At 43.1% G+C, this 23,502-nt stretch overlaps 1 protein-coding gene across 1 annotated transcript in view; it reads left to right on the top strand.

The window, feature by feature from the left end:
* Positions 1–23,502, top strand: part of GUCA1C (guanylate cyclase activator 1C) — a 50,753-nt gene that overhangs the window by 20,430 nt on the left and 6,821 nt on the right. The gene's annotated exons all lie outside the window — the stretch shown is intronic.

Below are 23,502 nucleotides of genomic sequence, written 5' to 3' on the forward strand. Positions count from 1 at the left end.
TGAATTTAAAAAAGGACTTCTTATTGTCCTTAATCTGGGAAGCTAGCCCCAGTTCCATCTCTGCCTTGGCCTTCCTAACTACCCCCCTACATCCCCAAGCAACGATAGAATAGTCCTCCCTGGTGATGACCCCTTCTTTCCATTGGGTATAAGCCTCCTTTTTAGCAAGGAGACATTCCCGGATGCTTTTGGTGAGCCAAGCCCCACTTTAGATTCTTCCTGAAGATTCTTGCCAGTCATTCTAGTGGTGAATGGGAGCATGGGCATTCAGACTGAGTCATCAAAGGAAACCACATATGATGCTAGCCACATCCCTTCTTTGTGTGCTGTTGGCTACAAAACTGGCCTGCCATATTTTACGTTAGTCCTGTTGGCCATTAGGCTTATGGAGGACATTTGATCTAGTCCTATCCTATGTACCATTTGATGCACTATCATGAGGAAATTCCCTCTTTGTTTATACAGAATAGTTAACTAGTTTTAAAAAATATATTAAATATTTAGTTTTGCTTTTTCTATGAGTGCATTCTTCACATGCATTTGAGACATCGTGTACCACATGCACAATCGCATTTAGTGACTGAGGCTGTATTGACCCTAAGCATTTCTTAGGGAATTAATGCCTAGTATAGAGACAATAAATGACTGCTAAATGGTTAAGCATTCTTAAACAGCAATATCAATTTTTTTTTAAAAAATCCCCAAATGCTATATTGCTAAAATTTGTGTTTTTATAATAACCTATGGATAACAATGTTCATTTATCAATTTACATATGAAACCAAATTGCAATTGTGTGATAAACTTAGCTTTGATTTGCTGTATATAGAACATCCTTGTCACCCATATGTCAATGAAATTGTGTTTAAACTGACTACAGTACTTTAATAATATTCACTGTAATATAAGAAGTTGTCCCAAAGATTTATTTGGTCATTTCATCACTGTATTGTCATCCATTTTCACATGCTCTTCAGATAGTTTCTTGTTCCATTGCATCACTGTTAAATGTAGTAATTGACTGATGCCAGAATCAATTGGTTGGGTTCTTGTGACCTGTGAAGAACAAAATTTACATAGCCATTTAGCATGTGAAAAAATACATTGGAAATAAGCTGTTGATGTCTTGCTGCTTATTTTGTCATTAAATGAAACTAGCCACAGGGATAAATGACTTCCATGTTGTAAGAAAATTGGATTTTAAAATGTAGACTACACTCAGAAAAGTAAAAATGATTAATAGGATTTTGGCAGATAACACTGAAGGGATTTTATATAAGTCTAAGAATGCTTTATAAAGAGTTACTTGATAGGTCTCATATGAAGACAAGAGTCCTTTGTTTGTCGTATATTTCCAAGAAAGATGAAAATAAAGGTGCAAGTAGACGGGTGCTTCACAGCAAAGAGTATGAGGGCACACCTAATATGCACATTTACGCACAGTAACTGAAATTAATGCATAGTACAGGCACACATCTGTGCAGTAAATATGCTGACTTACATAGACTTGAGCATAAATTTGATACCTACATCATGCATGTAGACTCCTTACTGTGCAGTAGGGCTGTGTGCAGCTTTGGTTTCTGATTCAATTCGGAAGAGATTCAGCCCAATTTGGCAGCCAAATCTACAAATCTGAATCAAATCGGGAGACCAATTAAAAGGTCCAAATTGATTTGAAGCCTCCAAATTGATTAGGAAAAGATTCGGAGATTCTGGCTGTCCCCACTCACCACCGCAGGGAGCTGGACCCAGGCTCTGTGCCGGTAAGTAGGGGGCAGAGTGGGGAGTTGGAGGAGTGTGGAGGGGACCATGGGGGGACCTCCACCAGGCCCCATCCCCTGCCTGCTCCCACAGCCCCCTTAAGCACCCCACCAGCCCCAACCCACTCTCCCAGCCCCATCAACAGCTGCCCAGCCCCAGTGTGCTAGCACTTAAGAAAGAAAAAAAAAGACCCACACTCACCAGTTGCTGCAGCAGCCATCAGGGCCTCTGGGGGGTTGTGGCAGAGCCCCCTACACAGCATGGGGCAGTGGGGGACAGTGGGAATCACCTCCTTCCCTGGCAGGAGCTGGTGAGTGCGGGGCTTTTTTAGTGTCAGGATGCTGAGGCTGGACAAGGCAGCCATTGACAGGGCTGGGAGAGCAGGCAGGGGATGGGGCTTGTTCAATTCAGAAATTCAGCTGATTCAGCAGTGGCTGAATCTCCAAATCAGATTTGGCCGAATCGATTTGGGACAGTGATTCAAATCACCAAATCGAATTACTGTCCCCTGAACTGGCCAAAACTGAATCTGAATCCAAAGTAGGCACAGGCCTACTGCCCAGTAACTCTGTGTGTGTGGACTGACATGGGACTAACTTGAATCACAAGCCAGTCCATACACAGTCTTAATCCATTTTAATGCCCGCATGTGTAGACGCCAGCCTATTTCCACTTACTGTGCAGTAAATTTAAGCTGGAGTAAATGCATGTGTAGACATGCCCTGAGGGGTTTCTATATGAAGAGATGCTGATCATGTCCCTCCTTGATCACCTTTCAAACCTTTCCTTTTTTCATCGAATAGCTTAAACCTATTATGTAATAGATAATTTTTTTGAGAGCACTGAATACATGAGAACTAGAAAACAAATAAGTATAAAAGGAAATAAATTTTAAAAGAATTTATAAACAGGCTGGCAAACAAGCTGGAAGACTTCTAGCAAGTGAAAACAAAGTGGGCAAGTAGGAAGGGTTAAGCAGAAATTGGTCAACTAGGTGCAACTTAATTAAAAAGGAATCTTAGATTTGTTGTGGGGAATCTGCTGGTTATATGGCTGTATGTACTTTATAGCAGTTAGGGAAAAGGTTTCCTGATTTATAAGTCTTGCTCCTAGCTTGCATTTTGTAGTCATTTAAGAAGAAGAATGTCATGTAACAAGTCACCACTGTCACTTCATTTTTCTGAGTCTTTTTTTGAATTTTCAGGTAGGCTTCCAATTTTTTGTTCTTTCTCCCTCTGAAGAAGGGGAAGAGGTGTTGTCAACAACAAGAAGCTACTTGTCATTTCTTTGAAAGCAGTTGTCTACATGAAACAAAACAATTGATCGTTTAGTTAGAAACTATGTTCAAATTTTGGTATTCTTGAAGACTTTTTGTCAAAAACTGAACATTTAACCATATTTTTGATGTTCCGTGACTATAAAATGGTATTGGTGTTAAGGGGCAGATCCAAAGTGGGGTGCACTTGCACCTTGCACCCCTCCCCCACCATTTGATTCCTGCTTCACCCAAAATTTAAAACCAACTGCCTAGCAGTGGCAGCAGCATTTCTAGTCAGTGTTGAGGGAGACGCTTCACTTTATGGCTCATTATAATCTACCTGATCCCTTCTAAACTCTTCATTCCATAGGTGTTAATGGCCCCCGCTTCTTCTTAGTGGTCTCGATAGTCCACCAATTCTGCAATTCTGCTGCCTTTTAGCTGCTCCTGGTAATTAAGCCCTGCAGACTGTTTGTAATTCATTCCAATAAAGTTATATTTGTTTTTCCTTCAGTACAGCCCTTGGCTCCTAGCATATTAGTAAAGTTTCTAGTTTATATTTAACTGGCAGAAAATATGTGTTGTTTCATATATGATGATTCACCTCACCTCCTGCACCCCGCCTTTTCAAAATTCTAGATCTGCCCAAATCAGATTCCATGTTCTCCTATGTAGCAGGCATGTGGAGCATCTACACATGCTCCCTCCCAACATACACGCATGACACTTGTTACTGTGCTGCCATTTAGTACTTGCTTTAGGTGCCATCCTGGTGGTGCACAGTTATTGTTAGCAGCTACATCACCATAGCAACGCATACTAGCAAAGTAGCTTGTCGCTATGGTGCCACTTATGTAGTATGGAAAGCCTGGATCCTTTCTTGGCTGCCTGCTCTATGCAAGCAACCCAAACCCTCTACCCTGACTGCATAAGCATTTCTGCAGACAACAGGTGATGTGGCTGTGGTTCATCTCTAGTATTTTCTTGGAATAGAGTTTTAAAGCTGTAGTGGGTCAATGTTTTTACAGGTGGCAAAAAGTTTTTATGGATTTTTACAGACATGTTTTTAGGGTTGCTTTTTATGGAGACTCCATAAATTTATGGAGAATTGGCAATCCTAAGTGCCAACAGCTCAACTCCTTCTCCTCCCGACCCCCCAGTATGTGGGCAGCATCGGATAGTCACCTGCTCACAACCAAAATACATACCCAGAGTCTCTGGAGAGTTTGTGGTCTGGTTCCTAGCATGTGCTATGTACAATGTCATTCATTCTTCACTGCTGTTGTTACCTGTGCTAGAAAATGTTAACCCATGCTACAGCCATTCCCTGATTTTGCTGAGCAAACATACCTGTGATAGGACCTATGGCCAGTAGTGCTGCGGCACCCCCTGGTGGGCACGTGGCTCCTGCCCATTCTGGTCCCTTCCCTATTGCTCACTTGCTGCACCTTGATCTTGTTCCCAAAAGGCTCAGGAGGCCGCACCGGGGAGTCCAGGGGGATTCTAGTTCACTGCTGATCTGCCTCCAGTCAATATGCCACAGCCCCTCCAGACCTATTGGTGCCCTAAGACACCTGGTGCCTTAAGGGCTGTGTTTGTGGCTTCCCTACACCCCCATAGTCATACCCATGCCTTGCAGATGTTGTAGGTTATCACTTCAGCCTGGCAGCATGCCCCCAGTGCACTGTTTGGCCCTTTCAGCCTCAAAGCTTTTGTTGGGGTTTGGCCTTCCTGGCCTTGGCCCCCTTTTTCTGGCTGTGCTTTCCTTTAGTGTAGCTGTACCAGCCCCCAGCTCTTGGGTGCCAGCCCTACCTTGCCCTTCCTGGGCTCTGGGACCCTGGCCCTGGTTGCCCTACTTGGCTTTATTCCTGGACTTCTCAGCTTTAGGCCACCTCTGTATGCCTTTCCTGGCTCTGGTTTTGGTCCTTTTGGGTTCTGTCTGCCTATGTCCTATGTCACAGCCCCTGGCAGGGCTCAAACCTCGCATGTCCCTCAGGTCTCCTCTTCACCCCTTACAGCCACACCTAGTCTGCAGGTATTAACTTGAACAAAAAGGTAAGGAATTTCTTTAAAAACAACATGCTCCTCTACTTGGGGTAAAACAAATATTTAATCAGCCATTGCCCATGAGACTCTCATCTTTCTGTCTTCAGGGTATTTGGTGCCTGCCTGGGTCTCTTGGGCAGCTCCTCCCACCTGAGAGCTCTGTTCCTTGTAGCATACTAGCCCCTTGCCTTTCTCCAAGTGATGACTTTTAAGTGCCTGAGATTGCAGACCAATGGTCAGGTGGCTCTCTAGCCCCTGTACAGATGTTCCTCTTTAATCCTAATGGGCTGCTTGCTCCTCCAGGTTGCAGCTTAGTTCTGCTGCTTACTAGGGCTATGTGAAGCTTCAGTAGCTGATTCAATTTAGAGGAGATTTGGCCTGATTCAGGGACTGAATCTCTGAATCCAAATCAAATTGGGAGACCAATTAAAAGCTCTGAATCGATTTGGAAAAAGGTTTGGAAAAGATTTGGCGATTCAGTCATAGACTTAACCGGCAGCTGACAGCTGCCTCCAGCTGGTGAGCCTGTTGGGGTTGCGAGAGGGAAGGGGCATGGGGGAGGGAGGGATTGGGGCTGGGGCTGGGACAAGCTGCACAGCTAAGATGGGTGGGGGGGCCACAGGATGCAAGTGCAGCAGTGCTCAGGGTGGGGGCTCTGCTCTGCTGCTGGTTGCCCAGCTGGGGGTGGAGGGTTGGGAGCAGGCGCGGCTCACTCCAGGAGGAAGGGGTCCCCCACTCCCAGTGCTGCCACACCTGCATCCTGCACCCCCTCCGCATAGCTGACAAGCAGTGGCAGAGCAGAATCCCTGCTCCAAGTGCTGCCCCACTCACCCCCCATGCTCCCCCCACACTTCCCTCATGTGAGTTGGTAAGCAACAGCAGAGTATAGCCCCCACTCCCAGTGCTGCCACACCCACATCAGTGCTAGGAGTTGGGAGTCTGTGCTGCCGCCACTTGCCAACTGGCAGCAGTTCTGGGAGTGGGGGCTATGCTCTAGTGCTGCTTGTCCTGCTTCCCTGGAGGGAGCCATCCCACCTCCACCCCACCCCACCCCGGCTGGGCAAGTGGCAGCAGGGCAGAGCCCCCACTCCCAGCGCTACCACACCCATATCCCATGTCCCCCTGCCCCCTCCCTGAACCCCACACCCCGCTGCCCTGGCTCCCCTATGCCCTTTCCCTCCCCCTCCCTCCAACCCCAACAAACTTATCACCTGGAGGCAGCTGTGTCAGCTGCCTGTTGTTTAGTCTGTGGCCAAATCTTGAAAGCAGCACTGAATCTTTCAGATCCAATTCAGCTGAATCAAACTGGAACAGTGATTCGAATCTCCGAATCGAATCACTGTCCTCCAAATCAACCAAATCCAAAGAGAATACTTGCTGCTTTGCATAGGTCTACTGCTTACCTCCACAGCCAAACTAACCTGGCTGTGCCTCTCTCTGTCTAGTAACAAAAGCCTTTAGTTTCCTGTTACAATGCCCTCAGAAATAACACTTCTTTTCCAAACTGAGTTGTATTGCTTCATCACCAGTAATCAAGTTCCTGTTATTGGAAAAAAATCTTCTTGCTTCACCCAGAAGACAGATCTTGTTTTTCCACAGCCATATTGTTTTTACTGTACAGTCACTAAAAAGCCTTTATAAATTATGCCCATTCTAAACAAAACCCTAAAGGGAGAAAATAAGTATTTAGGTGTCTCATTGACAGAATCATTTGTCTTACTTCAGCTAGAAATAGCAAGTCATATTAGAAATAGTTTGTTTATGCAGAAATGTGTGTTTATACACATGTGCACACACACACACAATCTCTCTCTATCTGGTTGTTTGAGAAATACAAGCCAACAAAAGCAAAGAGAATCAGCTGAAGCATTTGACCCTTCCTCTCCAAGTGAGCTCAAATAATAGCATATAAAATTATCCTGTATTTGCAATAACCCACTTAGTTACTACAAGGCAGATTCTTAGTAAATTATGGATTGTCATCTTTGATGAAATACGGTTACATTGTTTGGGATATATATCTGAAGCATGCTTAAAAATTATTTAACCTTTAGGGGTAATAATGTGAAATTCAATAGAAATTATTCTGACTTATGTTCTACACATATTAATTGGTTCTATAAAAGCTATCTTTATAACCTATAAAATAACAATCTTTTCCATAAGATTTTAACTACCTGTAGAATTTTATAAAAGTGATACATTTTAGTTTTAAACTCTATATGATAGTTTTTAAAAGCTATCATAATCTGTCTCCTGGGAGTATATACTGTAAAAGGCCATCTTTTACTGCATTGTGTCCTTCACCATTATGTAAATGAAGTCTTCAGGTTAATGGATGTTTCTCTACCTCCTCCTAAATCTCCATTTTCTGGTTCCTGAGAGACCCACCATGAGACACCTCCCAGACCACAAGCTCTTCCTGGCTGATTCTAACCTGGCTGTGTTTAACAGAGATGGTCAGGATATAATCCCTCCAAAAAGGGATCTGGGTGGAAGCCTTGAAAGTCAGTGCCCCACCATCCTGCCCCTGGATAGAGCCAGGGCGGAGGAAGAACTGGCAGTGGTGGTGGCTTTGGCATAGACATTGGTCATCCAATGATTTCACTGACCCTTTACCTACTCCTTAAAAATTCCGTTTTTCTTCCATGATGTGCTGGTCCTCAGCAAGCTTCCCATCAGAAAAGCAGCTGAAGGAAACTGCCCCTGCCAATGCACACTCATATGCCCCTGTTAACTGTTTTGGTGTGGGTCACTCACTCTTTCCTTGTGTTGCTGGGTCTCTAGCTGGTTTGGCCTTCCTAACCAGGCAAGCCCTACCTCCTTGCCTACATTGCTATCAACTGTTAGGTTCCTCAGCTGAGAGCTGTTACATTGTTCTCTGACCCAAAAAACCCTGCAAAATACCAATCAAAATGAATCCAGAAAATAAAGCCCAAGCTAAGTAGGCACCAGCTGTCACAAACCCTCTTCCATAGCAGTCAAGGCTTCCCGCTCCTCTCCCAAGCAGGAGTCCCTGCTCAAACTCCCTAGTTAGCTGACTTGTCTCATCCCTGGCAACACTCACTTCTTGCATGCATTAAATGTTATGTTTGATACTCACCAAATAAGGAATGGGGAAAGTCATTTTACTACAGCCTAAATCAGAGAACAGTTTGTCACCTTTGAGTAAAGTTTGGATTACTTCATCAAGATTGTTGCTTTTGGTGCAATTTTTAGCTTCCTTGTCCTATAATTCCTATAGATCCTATATGTAAAGACTGTTAAAATGGCAATTAAAGGACATAGCAGACTTAATTTGTAATCTCTTCGTTGTCTTGGCTTCAGTTGTGCAAGACATTTCCCATAATATATTTAGTTGTTTGTTACGTTGTTGATGAGTAGCAAACTAATAAAGCTTCAGAAACAATAAAAGCTGCATAAAATGTTAACAGTGCTTTATTTGAATGAACCAAGTTACACAGGCATGTGGTGATAATCTTAGGGGATTCTTAGATCAACTTTTGGTTTTGATGAGAAGGCCTGGGGGAAGTGAGGGAGAGAGCTGAAAAAGTTAGAAGTGTGGTGTTCTAGAGCTTATTTTGGGGGCTAAAGGTAAATTGAACTGCATATAGCAGCTAAGAGAAACAGACTTTTAAGGCATAGGTGACTGACCACTTCCGGCTTTGCAGACTCCAGGGGCTATAAAGACAACAAGCCAGGAAGTAGGAGTTGATCCAGGCTAGGAAACTAGAAGGTAAGGAGTTGCAAAGGCACATGGGATGAGCAGTGGTGAAGGCTTCTGGACATAGCTATTGTGAGGAAGCAGAAAGGCAAAACCCAGAGCAGTGAACTGGGAAAAGGGCTGTTGAGGGCTATAATCATAGCTTTTTCGTCTCTTCGAAGGGAAGTTAGGATACTTTGAGGGCCAGATAAGTATTCAAGCTCCTGGCTATTTCACCAGACTGAACAAAACTCATGAACATTGAGAATGTCAGGAACAAGATTTTTTTCAATACAACTGTCCATCTTCAAAACTACTTGCAAGCTCAAGACTCTGGAATGAATATGATTTACACACATATATTCTTCTATGAAAGTTTGAAATATACCAATAATACTGCTTGTCAACAGCAAAATATCCCAAATTTCTGCAATTTGTTTTTTAGAAAGGCTTGATGACTAATCAATGAGGCTTAATAATGCATGTTACTTAGCTAGTCAATTCTTCAATTACGGATTACAGATCACTTATTAATAGGAATTCCACCAACAAGCTATTGAGTTGGACTAGTCTCTTACTGTATTTATCAGTGGCACTAACTGTTGTATTTTTCTAGTCTTTTAGATATTTTCTTTCTATTGAGGTAAATTAACTATGTTGAATCCTATGATAAATTGTAATTTTCACCCAGTTGTTCTTAGCTGTTGGAATCTGACACCAAGCCCCAGGCTATATCTAACCTCTTGCTTCTATCTTAGCATACTTCTGAAGTATTTTAAAAGGCTGGAGTGGGGAAGGCATTGGATTTGAGATGCCCAGATTGCCTGTCGTCAACTCAATCCATTTTTTTCCAGTATAGACAAGTCAAGTAATGTGCAGTTAACTAGAGAGCTCTTCCAGTTGAAACCTTTAAACCAATATTGTACTTATTATGCATAAACCCTAATATTTCATGGTACTCTTAGTGAAAGAATGGATTTGCTATTCATGTTCTCTGCATAGATTTGTACTCCCAACATAATTAAAGTGTGCCTTGTGTGAGTTAGCTGGCTCCCATCATCCCACAGTTGAACCTGTTTCAGCTGTGCTCTGTTTTCATTAAATCAGTTTGGGACAAACGGCACTACCAAAATCCTAAAATTATTACTAACATACATAGCTTTGATAGCACTGGCCCTATAGAAACAATAACCTATTACATGTTAATGGTATTTATTTTTAAAATTAGCCAGGCTTTTCTCTTATCCAAGCTAGCTATTTAAAAACCTTCCAAATTAACTGATTAGGAAGAATTTTTTGCAGAGCAATTTATTGGTAAGGAAAACTTAGATCCCTTTAAAGAATTCTGAAACTATGCAGCAATATTCTAGGTACAAAAGGATAATGTTCTTGCTACACCTCTAGTGCTTAAGTATTACCTAATTTTTGTTGCATAATGTCATAATTCCTTCAGTGCTCTGCTTTTCCTTTATGGCCCACAGATCTCTCTCTTGATTGACTAAAAGTGTACAGCCTCCAGCAACAGCACACAGCTGACATTCAAAAGCATTATCATGTCATAAAAGGATAACATTAAATTGCCCTATTCCTTATGAGATACAACAACTAATGAACAACCCCCTTTTTAATACTGTTTCAGGCTTGCCAGGCGCATGCTAATATCCTCTCATCACATCGAGAATGGGAACTGCTGTCATTTAGAAACACCATTTTGTGTGTTCAAATAAGTGAATAGAAATGCATCAGGTACTCAGGTTTTGTTATTAATTCTTCAAATATCTTGAACAGCATGGCAAGGTTAACCTATAAAGAAGTGACTGGTATTCCTATCTGCCTTTCAGTAATACTCTGTTTAGTATCTAGTCACTTGTCTAGAAGAAACTATTTGATTTTCCAAGTCTGTACCATTTTTCCCCCTTCCCACAACAGGCACAACTAAATAGCTTCAGTTGAATTTTGGTTTTGAGTTTTGACAGCCCAGCTCTCAAAACAAAGCTTTCCCACCTCCAGTGTTAACATCTGCATTCTCCAGTGCTCTTCCTCCTCTGCACTGATCTTCCTTCAACTGCTTTAGAGCTGAACAACACTGACTTTAAAGGGGCAGTGTCCATCTCTGATGTCCACATGCTTCAAGGAGTCTCTGCTAAGTGAACTGAAGAATTCCATCCCCATATAATCTGTTGGCTTTTAGCTCAGGCAACATAGCAAGCCTCTGAACTCAGGAAAGCAAGCTGCTTCTTTTGAATGGTAAGGCGAGGTAAATTTAAGTTTGCTCTGGCAGACAAATGTGGCTAGAAGGCAGTTATGTGCTGATGAAGAATGGGCTGAACTCTGTTCGTTATAACTAATTGAGAGACATAAACAAGTTAGTTGTCTGATAAGGGAGGAGTCTTGAACTAGTTCACTGAAATAATTACAGAGCTAGCAAATCCAGACAGATTTTTTTAAAAACCTTTGATTCCAAATACAAACTTCTAAACTTGGTGCCAGGTCTGTGTTGGCACAATGTTCTAAGCAAAACTGTAATGTAATTAAATAGTGAAAGCGGAACACATACCGCATCTGCTTACTGCCTTCCAAAACAGCAGCCTCATGCATGCTGCATTACTCAGAGGCGGGGTGGATCTAGAGGGGTGCAGTGGTGCGGCTGCACCCCCTTTTCAGATTGTATCTATTCCTGCAGCATCCCCCTTTGCTAAATCCTGGATCTGCCCCTGCTCCAAGTGCATTGCTTCCCTAAAATGAAAGCAAGGTTGCTATGCTGCAACTGTACTGTGGATATGCTAATTGGCACTGTCATGTAACTGTGCCTACCCTGATCCTGATTCAGTGGCACACCCAAAGGAAAGAGGCATGCAAAGTGTGGTCCAAGCGTTAGAGACATGGCTGGTCAGCTAATTGTTTAGCCAAGTGGGCCATTCTAGGCAGTAAAATAATGGGGGCGGGGAGCAAGCAGGATAACCACCTCAGGTGCCAAAGCAAAGAAGTGTCAACAGGTGAGTCATGAGTTGATATTTCTTTATAAATATTTCAAAAACTTTTGGCTGATGTGGCTCAAAATGCTGCATGCATGCACACAGCTGCAGCATGCAGGGGGCCAGCCAGCAGCTTGGAGAGCACCGTCCAGCTGGTTAGTTTGTTATGGTGGAGAAAGAGTATGTGGGGGGGGCAGACTGAGCCCCCCCCCAGGTGAGGGAGAAGGGGGCTGGATCAGAGGCAGGTTCTGCCCAGGTGGGGCAGGGCACAGGACAGAGCCATGAGAAGCTCACCAGGTGGGTGCAGGAAAGTGGGGGGTGGCTCCCACCACTACCTGCACCCCCAGGCAAGCATGGAGAGGATGTGTGCCCCCCAGATTTCTGCACAGGGTGAGGGTGCGCTGCTGCTATAGGCTTTCCCTGGGCACCAAACTTTCTTGCTATGGCACTGATTCTAGGTGTAGAATCCATCTTATCTGAACTTCCCAAGTTTGTTGTGTGGTTCATCCCTATAGATCAATGCCAACAAAAAAAGCTGAACTGTTTACCTTCAGAGCTGCCTCTTGGTTGCAGTTGCTTGGCTTTCTGTTATCACAACCACTTTAGACATTTTTATGTTTGTTTCCCTCTACTTCCCATTCTTCTACTATAAAGCCATGTATAATCTATGCTATGGCCTTCCAGGAGCTCATAGGACACTGGATTGGTATCTGTTTCCTAGTTCTCTTTATTAAATTTGTATTTGCAGGCAGAGTAACATTAAAAAACCCAGCAGACACTGTATATTAATGTGGTTCCCTGTTGTGCAGGCCCTATAAAGGGAAAGAGATGAACTGTTTAACCAAGGAGCGTGACACTTAACACAACAGCTTAATTCTGTGTAAGTACCAGATCTTCACTCTAGATCAGTCTCTTTGGTGTAGTTCTAGTTTTATTAACTAAGCAGTGATATTTCCAAAAAAATTATAAAAACAATAATATGGAAAAAATAATCTATGCAGTTGAGCAGTACCTGCTAAGAAACTTACACAGTTTGCACTGATACCTTTGTTTCTAATTCACCTATCAAAATTGATACAGGCTTTTTTTCTTATTATTAAGCCTATTCTGTTGAAGTCCAGATTTTTGGTTGGGAGTTAGGTACCTAAAATCCCAGTGGAAAAGCAACCAACTTTTGAAAATCGAGCCCTCAATACCGTATGTAAAATACTGTGTTTTTCAGTTCAGTGCATGGAAGACAGTGGCCTATATCACCAGATTTCCAGCATTATCACTAGCCAACACCCTTTTAGCCTTTTTAGACTGATCTAAAGATCTGATGGGGCATAGAAAATGAATTAATATTTCAGCCCAAAATAGACCCACCCACACCATGACTGAAGTTCATAGAAAAGTAGGGAAGGGCACACAACAGTCATCTAGTCCACTCAAGATACTTGTGAGGTCATCTAATCCAGACCTGGTACTCAAGGCAAGATCATCTCTGATGAAAACAGCTCAGTCAAGTGTCTGTCCAACCTGCTTTCGAAAATTTCCAGGGACTGGATATTCCACAACTTCTCTAGGTAGCCTGTTTCAGTGCTTAACAACCTTTGTAGTCAGAAATTTCTTCCTAAGCAACAATCCTAATATTAAATTTCCTGTTCTGCAGTTTGAAGCCATTGGTCCTGGTCCTGCTGAGCCATAGAGAAGAGGTTCTCTCCACTAGGACTGTGCAAAACAGCGTCATTCATTTTGACTTCTGTTTTGACAGAACAGTGTTTCATTTCAAGTTTTGTTTCATTTCAAAAGCGCTGTTCTGTTTCATTTCATCAAAAGTGTTTCGCTGTTTTGATGTTGTTTCAACGTTTCACCTATAGGCTATAATGGGGAAGCATGAAACTGCCTATAACTTTGTCAATTTTTGGCATATTTGGATGCAAACAGCAGGGATGGTAGCCCCTTCTGAGGACATGAAGCCTCAAGCTTCAAGGAGATAGGTGCAGGGGTTTCTGGAAAACTTCACCTCAAGCTGGTGACAAGCAAAACTCATGACATGTGTGACTGTGTTTGTGTGTTAATGAGTGCCCTCACTGGTGCTGGGGCCTCTACATGACATGATAGTGTGCCCCAATGAGGCCTCCTTCTCCTCCCCTACAGCCTCAGTCTGGTCCACCACTTTAACTGACAACTTAGTAACCAGCACAGTAGCGCTAGCAGCATCTCAGGCAGCCAAACTGTCACAATCAGTACCAGAGCAGTCCTTCCCCACTCTTCCCCTTCCTTCTCCTTATTTTCTGTTTCCATGCAGGCAAGCCCAGCTTCAACTCTGAAACTCAAAATGTTTTGAAACTTTCAAAATGTTGCAATTGCCCTCTTTTCATTTCGAGGCTGGTAATGGACACAAGTAAGAGGGAGGACCAGGGCAACTATAGTCATTAGTCTTACTTCAATCCTGGGGAAACTCTTTGAGAAGATTATCAAGGAGCACACCTGTGATGGGCCAGCAGCAGGGATGATGCTCAAGGGCAACCAGCACGGTTTCATTAGGGGCAGGTCCTGTCAGACCAACCTGATTGCCTTCTATGGTCAGGTCACAAAATCATTGGACGCAGGTGTCGAGGTGGATGTAGTCTTTCTGGACTTCACCAAGGCCTTTGACACTGTCTCCCAACCCATTCTCATTAAAAAAGTAGGTGACTGTGGCATTGATGCCTACACAGTCAGATGGATTGCAGATTGGCTGAAGGATCGTACTCAGAGGGTGGTGGTGGATGGGTCATATTCAACCTGGGGGGAAGTGGGCAGCGGAGTCCCCCAGGGCTCGGTCCTTGGGGCCGCGCTGTTCAATCTCTTTATCAGCGATTTGGACGCCAGGGTGAAAAGCAACCTGTTTAAATTTGCTGATGATACCAAGATTTGGGGTGAGGTGGGCATGCTAGTAGGGAAGGACAGATTACAGCAGGACCTGGACAGGTTACAGGGGTGGGCTAATGAAAACAGGATGGGTTTCAATACTGACAAGTGCAGGATGCTGCCCTTGGGCAGTTGGAACCAGCAGCACACTTATAAGCTGGGAAAATCCCTTCTTGACAGCATGGTAGCAGAAAGAGATCTTGGAGTCATTACTGACTCCAAGATGAATATGGGCTGACAATGCGAGGTCATGGTCAGTAGGGCTAACTGTACCTTGTTGTGCATCCACAGATGCATCTCAAGCAGGGCCAAGGAGGTGATCCTCCCCCTCTATGTGACACTGGTTAGGCTGCAGCTGGAGTATTGCATTCAGTTCTGGGTGCTGCACTTCAGGAGGGATGTGGACAGCACTGAAAGGGTCCAGAGGAAGGCCACCCGCATGATCTGGGGACAGCAGGGCAGACCCTATGAAGAGAGGCTATGGGACCTTAACCTGTTCAGCCTGCACAAGAGAAGGCTGAGGGAGGACCTGGTGGCCGTCTATAAACTCTCTAGTGGGGACCAGCGGGGATTGGGAGAGACCTTGTTCCTCCTAGCGCCCACCGGTGTAACAAGGAATAACGGCCACAAGTTGTTAGACAGTAGGTTTAGATTAGACAGCCGAAGGCACTACTTCACAGTCAGGGCAGCTAGGATCTGGAACCAACTTCCAAGGAAAGTGGTGATGCCTCCTACCCTGAGGGTCTTTAAGAGGAGGCTTGACGTCTACCTGGCTGGGATCATTTGAGCCCAGTTTTTCTCTCCTGCCCAGGGCAGGGGGTTGGACCTAATGATCTACAAGGTCCCTTCCAACCCTACTTCTGTGAATCTATAAGCATGAGGTGGAAAAAGAGGTGAAGAGCAGAAATGAAGATCCTGAGACAGATGGGGAGTGGACAAAGGTAGAAAAGAAAGGAAGAAAGAAGGTGACACTGGGAACTACAGCAGAGGCAGTCACAACAAGAGTGATGATTCTAGAAGGAAGACAGGAGCAGAGGGGAGTGGGAGACAGAGAAGGAACATCTGGAGAAGGTACATCAGGTGAGATGCAGAGGATAGCTGGAGCACAACGGCAGGCCGAACACCGGGAGTGGCATAGTAGAAAAACTTAGAAGAGGCACCAAGAGAATACAGAGGAGGAGAGGTTATGGATTGTCAGCTTTAGCTGGTGAAAGGAGGCAGACAGGATCAACAATAATCAGATATGATTTCCTGGAATGGTCACTAGTTGAGATTTGGGAGGTGCAGACAGAGCATTTTACCAGCCTGAGTGCTTTCTCAGAATAAGACTTGGGAATTGCCTTACTTGAATGGAAGAAATATGCAGAGAAATGTGAGAGAGAAGAATTAAGAGGAATAAAGTTCATAGCAGGGGAACAATCAAAAGAAAGAGTGTAGTTTGAATGTACACAGATTTACTAGAGGCAGAAAACATAGAAAGATGGATGGAAAAATACATCCAAAGGGTCATGTTGGTAGAGAAAGTAAGGGACAAATATAGTATCTGAACAGAGTCTTGGAGGGCATGAGTAGTGTTACAAGCAAATGATAGGAGCCCAGGTTGGGTACTGCACCTCCCATCAGTGATTCAGATCCATGCATGCCAGGGTTTTCTAATGTACCATGGGCAACCTAAATGGTGCAGCAAATGTGGAAAGGTGGGGTGCCTGTCCACACACTGTCCCCTCACCATATGCTACAGTTGTGAAGGGATGGGGCACAGGGTAGCAGAGTGCCAGGAGTCCCTAAAATGCACTATTTGTAAGGGAGAGGAACACTTGTATTGTAGGTGTCCTAAAGCCTTTGCAAGTATAGTCAGACCCCCTGAGGAACAGGAAAGCCTAGAGGAGGAAGGTGCAGGAGAGAAGGAGTTGGACACTGAGGTAGAAATGGTGGAAGAAACCATACAGGAGAGTGAAACAGAGAAGGAAGGGGATTCAATTTCTGTGATTGAGGCAGCACAGGAGATAGGAGACAGAATGGAAGGTAAGGCAGAAACAGCAAACAGCTCAGACATGGAGGTAGAGGTGGGAAAGAAAAAAGACACCTTACAGACAACAGAAGTGGAGATGGAACAAGAGAAAGAAGCATGGAAACAGGCCAGGAAAAGAAAGAAAATACAGGGGCTGAAGACCAGGAAGAAGAAACCTGATAACGAGAGAGGTGAGACAGGAAGAGCCAGAGAACAGTTTCCTGACATTAATGCAGGGGTGAGCAAAGTCTGGCCCACAAACTGGATTGGGCCTGTGGCAGAGTCCATTTCCCAGCAGCCACTGCCTGCATTGCTAAAAGATTACTAAAAGCCAGGGACTTCAATTACTTAATAGTAGGGGGTGACACAACAAGGGAAGGAGGAGACAGAACTTTAGACATGTAATCCAGATTGTTAGCAAATATAATAAAAGTCATTAAGAGATGTGTGGGCAGGGAAGAAAGTTTTCACTGGAACCGACCCCAGTGGAAAGAAATAATCAAGAACTAACTTTGTGTTTATATCAAATGAAATAGAGATAAGGAAGAAACCATAATTGTGGCATTTGGTGATCAGCAGATGCTGAAGGCAGAACTGAGTCTTGGTAAGAGCCCTGTAAGAGGAAGAGGAGTGTGGAAGTTAAATGTGCAACTGCTATAAAATTATAGATGGGATGTGTCAAGCATACACACGACAAAATGAGGGATGGAGAACACTGAATTAATATTTTAAGTGCCAGAAAATGATGGATGATGGTGAAGGAGATGGGGAAATTCTTCAGGAAGGGAGGTTAAAGAAACTCGGGGAAAGGACCAAAAGAGCTAAGAGAGCTGCAAAGAAAGATGCAGGAGCTCCTAAAGGAAGCTTCAGAAGGAAGTATGAGAACTAGAGGAAGCAAGGCAAGAGACAGAATGCTGGTTTAAAAGGAAAATGAGAGAGAAAATGTTTTTGGTACAAGTATCCTGTGTGGGAGAAAACAAAGAGTGGTCCTGATACTTTTTGGCTAGAGGGAAGACAGCGAATGGAGAGCTAAAAGCAGTGCAGAAAGAAGCTGGCACCCAGTTGAAAAAGCAGGAGAAGGTGTTGGGAGTAACAAGATGTTATGAAGAGCTATATCAGAAGAAGGAAATAAGACAGGAAGAAAATGGAGGTTTTGCTGGAAGAGATTGAAGAGAAAGTAGAGGAGGAAAAAGCAAAGAAGATAGAAGAAAAGATAAGCTTAAAGGAAGTGGTAGAGTGTTTAAAAGCCTTTAAAAGAGGGAAATCAGCAGAAGCAGATGGGCTACCTATGGAATTGCATAAGAAGTTTTGGGCATGGATAAGGAAGGATATAGCGGAAGTTTTTGAGGAAATAATGGAAATAGGAGAGACAGGGAAAGATTATACAAAAGGCACTGTAATCTTACTCTTCAGTAAAGGGGAGAAAGAACCCCTGAAAACCTGGAGACCAATTCCAGTCCTTAATATAGACTATAAGCTAATGGCCAAGACACTGTCTCTGAGGATGAAAAAAAAACCTCAAGAAGATAACACATGAAGACAAAGTATACTTAGTACCAGGTAGAAAGATGTCTGAAGTGATGCATCATCCCACATCCAAGAAAGGAAAACAAATATAGTTCTACCAAACCTAGATTTAAAAAGAGCATATGACAAATTGAATCATTATTACATATTCAAAGTACTAGGGAAATGGGTTCCCAGAGAAATTTGTATGTTGGACAAGGCTCTTGAAGAGAGAAGCAGAGAGTCAAGTCCAAATCCATGGGCATCTAAACAAGGCTTTTAAAATCCATATAGAGGATATTGCTGTATTACCTTTTCCCTCAGCAGCCATCAGTACTAGGGAAATGGGTTCCCAGAGAAATTTATATGTTGGACAAGGCTCTTGAAGAGAGAAGCAGAGAGTCAAGTCCAAATCCATGGGCATCTAAACAAGGCTTTTAAAATCCATATAGAGGATATTGCTGTATTACCTTTTCCCTCAGCAGCCATCAGTATAATTTTTCCTAGCACTTTGAATATGTAATCATGATCCACTCTGCCGTATGCTTTTTCTAAATCTAGGTTTGCTATAACTGTGTTTGTATGTATATAGTTTAGAACAGAGAGGACACTTCAACTGGGGAGGCTCTATGTGTGTAAAACTGTGACTACTGAACTGTTTTTTGTTGCAAAGATAATACTTTTGTAATCCTGATACCGGAATTTTTATTGCAGATAGGAAATACAGTTTAGTCCCTTATCAACATCTCAATGTAAACATCTCAATGTAACACATCTATTATGGTATAGATATGTGGTAAACCTGACTCTTACCTGCCTGTATTACAAAGTGTTTTGATAGTAGCTCCTTTGGCCAGCAAATGTTCTTAATAGCCCCATGGTAGCTCTGTGTTTAGTTCCTGGTTTGCTTCTGATGTCCAGAGATGGATGGATCTTGAAATATTCAGAGTTCAGTTTGGATAAGTACAGAACCACCTCCTCCTTCCTTAGTTTCCTCCCAAACATGTGAACAGTAATCTGAAGTCAATAAAATTTGGAAATCTTGAGAAATAAGGATGCTTTTGAAGAGTATTCATACTTTAATCCATTTGTACCAGATGCAGATACCAAGACAATGCCTTTCCTAGTAAATATAGACCCAATAATACCTATTTTGAGGTGATGTTTCAGAGAGAGATTTTCAAGGCCTCACTGAAATAAAAAAGCTAATCAGAAGTTCTATGTTACTATAGAAAAGCACCTCCCCCACTTTCTTTTCTCTTAGGGCACCTGTACATGTGACGGAGCTCTGGTCTGACATACATGTCAAAACAGACTGGATTAATTGAGCCTGCTGTGAGTCTGCTGGAGTATGCTAACTAGCACACTCCAGCAGCCTCCGTGCCACATATTCAGCATCCCTGCATTTCAAAATGGCAGTGCGGGTGTTAACTAAAGCTTGTCCTCCACCCCAGAGCATGTGTATAGATGTCCTCTGTCCTTCCACTTCTGGTATGGTAGCCACTAAGAGAAACGTGTGATTGATCATTTTGAAAGTCTATGTTTTTTGTCCCTGGGACATAATTAGCTGCCCTGGTTTCAGTCCTGCAATAAACCATGCTACGACTTTTGGCCTGCCTGTCATTAGAGCATGGGAAATGGATGGTAACATACTCACAACAAATGGGCAGGTTTTGCATTAGCATTCTGTATCTTAGCTATTAAGCTGCCCAATAATCTTTCTAAACTGCTGACATTTTAAAGCAACAAATATGGTACCAGAATACAGGAAGGAAGCAGATGTGATATCATTCTTCAAAATGGTGAGAGATGAGGAAAGAAAGAAAATGGATTCTGGTAACAAGTGTTAAGACTAAAATTCATAAATAGTCTGACGAGAAACAAAGTGCACAAACATATAAAGGAGCAGTAGAGCTAGGGCTGTGCAAAATCTCACTGTTTTGTTTCAACTTCCGTTTTGACATTTGGACGGGACAGTGTTTCGTTTTGAGTTTTGTTTAGTTTTGAAACCACTGTTCTGTTTTGTTTCATTGAAACAGTTTCGTTGTTTTGATGCTGTTTCAATGTTTTGCCCATAGGCTATAATGGGGAACCACAAAACTGCCTATAACTTTGTCAGTTCTTGCCTGATTCAGATTAAATTTACAAGGATGCTAGCCCCTTCTGAGGGCATGAAACCTGCCAAATTTCAAGGACAGACGTGCAGGAGTTTCTGGGAAGATGTACTTTAGGCAGCTGACAAGCAAAATTCATGACATGGGTGACGCTGTGTTAAAGTGCAGGGGGGTGAAAACTGCAGGGATGGTAACCCCTGCTGATGCCATGAAGCCTGCAAGCTTTCAAGGAGAGAAGTGCAAGGGTTTCTGCAAAACTGCATATCAGGCTGCTGACAAGCAAAATACATGACATGTATGACTGTGTGTGTTAAGGCGTAAAAGGGTGAAAACTGCCGAGATGGTAGCCCCTGCTAAGGCCATGAAGCCTGTCAGGTTTCAAGGAGTTAGGTGCCGAGGTTTCTGGGAAACTGTGTCTCAGCAAAATTCGTGACATGGGTGACTGAAAGCAATGCTGCCTTTTATGCTGTTTTTGAATCCTTCTCCCAGAGCACTGGGATTGGAAAAGACCTCAGGGAAGGATCGCAGTCACTGGCCAGCTACACAGTCAATATGAGAGCAGTCCTTCCTTCCCCCCCCTGCACCCCATCTTCCCCCTCCCTCTCCTTACTTTCTGTTTCCCTGCAGGCAAGCCCAGCTTGAGTTTCAAAACTCAAAACATTTCGACTATCCTTATTTCATTTTGAGACTGTTTTGAAGCCCTTCATTCCATTTCAATTTTGTTGTTTCAAGCTCAAAACGAGTTGGAACAGAGTCAAAATGAAGCAGCCAGCGAAATTTCACACAACCCTACTAGGTACCCATGGTCCTTGCTTAATGGAGCTAAGGGCTGAGGAGGAAAGGCCATGCAACCAGTGTGGACTTCAGTAAAATAGTTGATGAACTGTCTCATAAAATCATTTCCAAGATATCAAAATTCAAATTGATATGGCTTTGTCTCTGTCACATGGATTGAAACCTCATGGATTGAAAGGTCATAACTGGAGTATCAAATGCTAACGTGAAGCTTTACAGTTTGAATTAGTCTGCCTAACACTTTTATGTAGTGACATTATATTCACATGTATTTACCTTCAACAACATCCAAAGAATGTGTAATTGCTATAAGGACATGAAAACTGAGCCACATTATCTTGATTTCTGTTACACATGTATAGATATAGATATTGACAATGGCACTGAGCACTAAAGAAGAGTTCCTATGTGGGACCTGGATACTTCCTTCATATCATTCTTGCCTTCCTTTTCCTGAAACTGAAAAATATTCTAGCCATAATGGAATAACAGTCAGTTATAATCAGACAGAACGGATGTTAGTCTGTTCTGTATTCACTAACTGTAAAGTTCTCAGCAATCCAAATATATGGTCATTTAAAAATGCAGTAATGTAGATTGTTCATACCTGGGTGGTTCACAACCTACGTAATTCACCATGGGTCTCTGAGGACACAAGCTGCCACTCAGCTAATTCTTGGAATTTTCACTTTAAAAGGGCATCGTTTCTCTCCTCAACCATGGCATAGCATCATTTCTGTGCCGCTGAATAGAGAAAGGAGAAACGAGCCACATCCACCAGCTGGAGTACTTCAGTAGTCCAGTGCAGCTGGACTGTTTACTGCTGATGCCTATGCTCCCTTCATTTAGCAAGTGGAACAGATGAAAAGAATACGTGGAAAATCACATACTATTTTGAACCAGTTCACTATGAATCTGTTCAGCATTATGTGAGGCCACCATACATTCGGCAACATGGGTCTGGTCAGTCCTCCATGCATCCTACACTGCATCTTTCCTCACCCCACCAACACACCCTGTTGCAACAGGCTCACCCCTTCTGTTGGCACTAGTTAGCAATGAGTTTCCTTGCACTGTTGGCTCAATAAAAGTTAAAACAACCAGCTGTGTCCTTACTCCCTACTTGAACACAGCCCATCATCATATCTCCACAACCCTTTGGAACCAAAAAGTGTGAGTCCAAGCACTCCTTCCCTGCACTCCCTGCTTCCTAGTCAGGCAAACACACAACAGACTTCAGTTGCTCGCAGGCTATTGAAGTTTGCTGAGTTGTGTTTATGAACAAGAGAATGCAAAAAAAGTGAAATTGCCTCCAGCCACCAGTCACCCACACCCAGGGACTCCAAATGCATGGCTGCAAGCACTCTCCCACACCTCTCACCCACTGCAAGGATGGGCTAGGTACCAACTACCTCTCCAGGTGTTAGAGACACAGCACTTAACACAGCTGTGAACCAGTTCCCAATCAGTGACATTTGGGAACAATTCAATTATTGAGTTTATCTGCACCCTTAGATAATTAATCATTTCAATGCCTCCCTTGGTTTATTATTAATGTAAGGATGGACCATATATACACTCAACCAAAGTCAGTAAAAAATGTTCCATTGATTTCCAGGGTTTGATTTGGGTCCTGTAGGATGATCATATAGGAAAATTACCCAACTGTAAAATCTTTTATATGAAAATGCGAGACATGAGGATTAAGTGCTATTCCAAACTCTGTGACTGCTCCATTACAGGCAGAAAGGAATTGCCATTATGACTCATATCTATGGATCATTTAATCCAATCTCTGACAGTGACTATCACTAAAACCTTCAGAGGAAGATCCAGAAGAATGGTGCAATAAATAGAAGGGGGATAAGCTGTCCCTTGTGAAGAGGCCTCCTAATCCCTAGTAAACACAGACAAGATTAAGCCTTGAAACATGAGTATATATTCCTTTCAAAATTTTCTTAGCAGCTTTCAAAAAGAGGCTTGAATATTTATGGAGCTAAACAATATCCAGAGTCTGGGTTTATGCCAAGTCCTTGATCATGATCATATCTTATTATAATGTCCTTTCACTCAAAGATCTACCCACCCAAATTGCTTCTGGATCTACAGGCAACCTCACTGCTGCAGTAATAGATAGTTAGACAAAGGTATACTTCCATTTATTCTTTTTACACTTGGTGGGTATGGCAGATCAAGAGAAACCATGCCACCACTGCCCTATTTTGCTTTAGTACTATATTTACTAGGGCTGTCCAGAGCTTTGGGTAGTGATTAGATTTGAAGGAGATTTAGCCCAATTCAGTGGCCAAATCTCTGAATCTGAATTGAATCAGAGGACCAATTTAAAGGTCCAGATTGGTTCAAAGCTCTCTGACTCTTCAGAAAAGAGTCAGAGAGCTTTGATGATTTGAGCAGTCCCCCGTGGCTGTGGCAGG

Source organism: Crocodylus porosus, unplaced genomic scaffold (genome assembly GCF_001723895.1).
Source record: "Crocodylus porosus isolate Cpor-Errol unplaced genomic scaffold, CroPor_comp1, whole genome shotgun sequence".
NCBI classification, from domain to species: Eukaryota; Metazoa; Chordata; order Crocodylia; family Crocodylidae; genus Crocodylus; species Crocodylus porosus.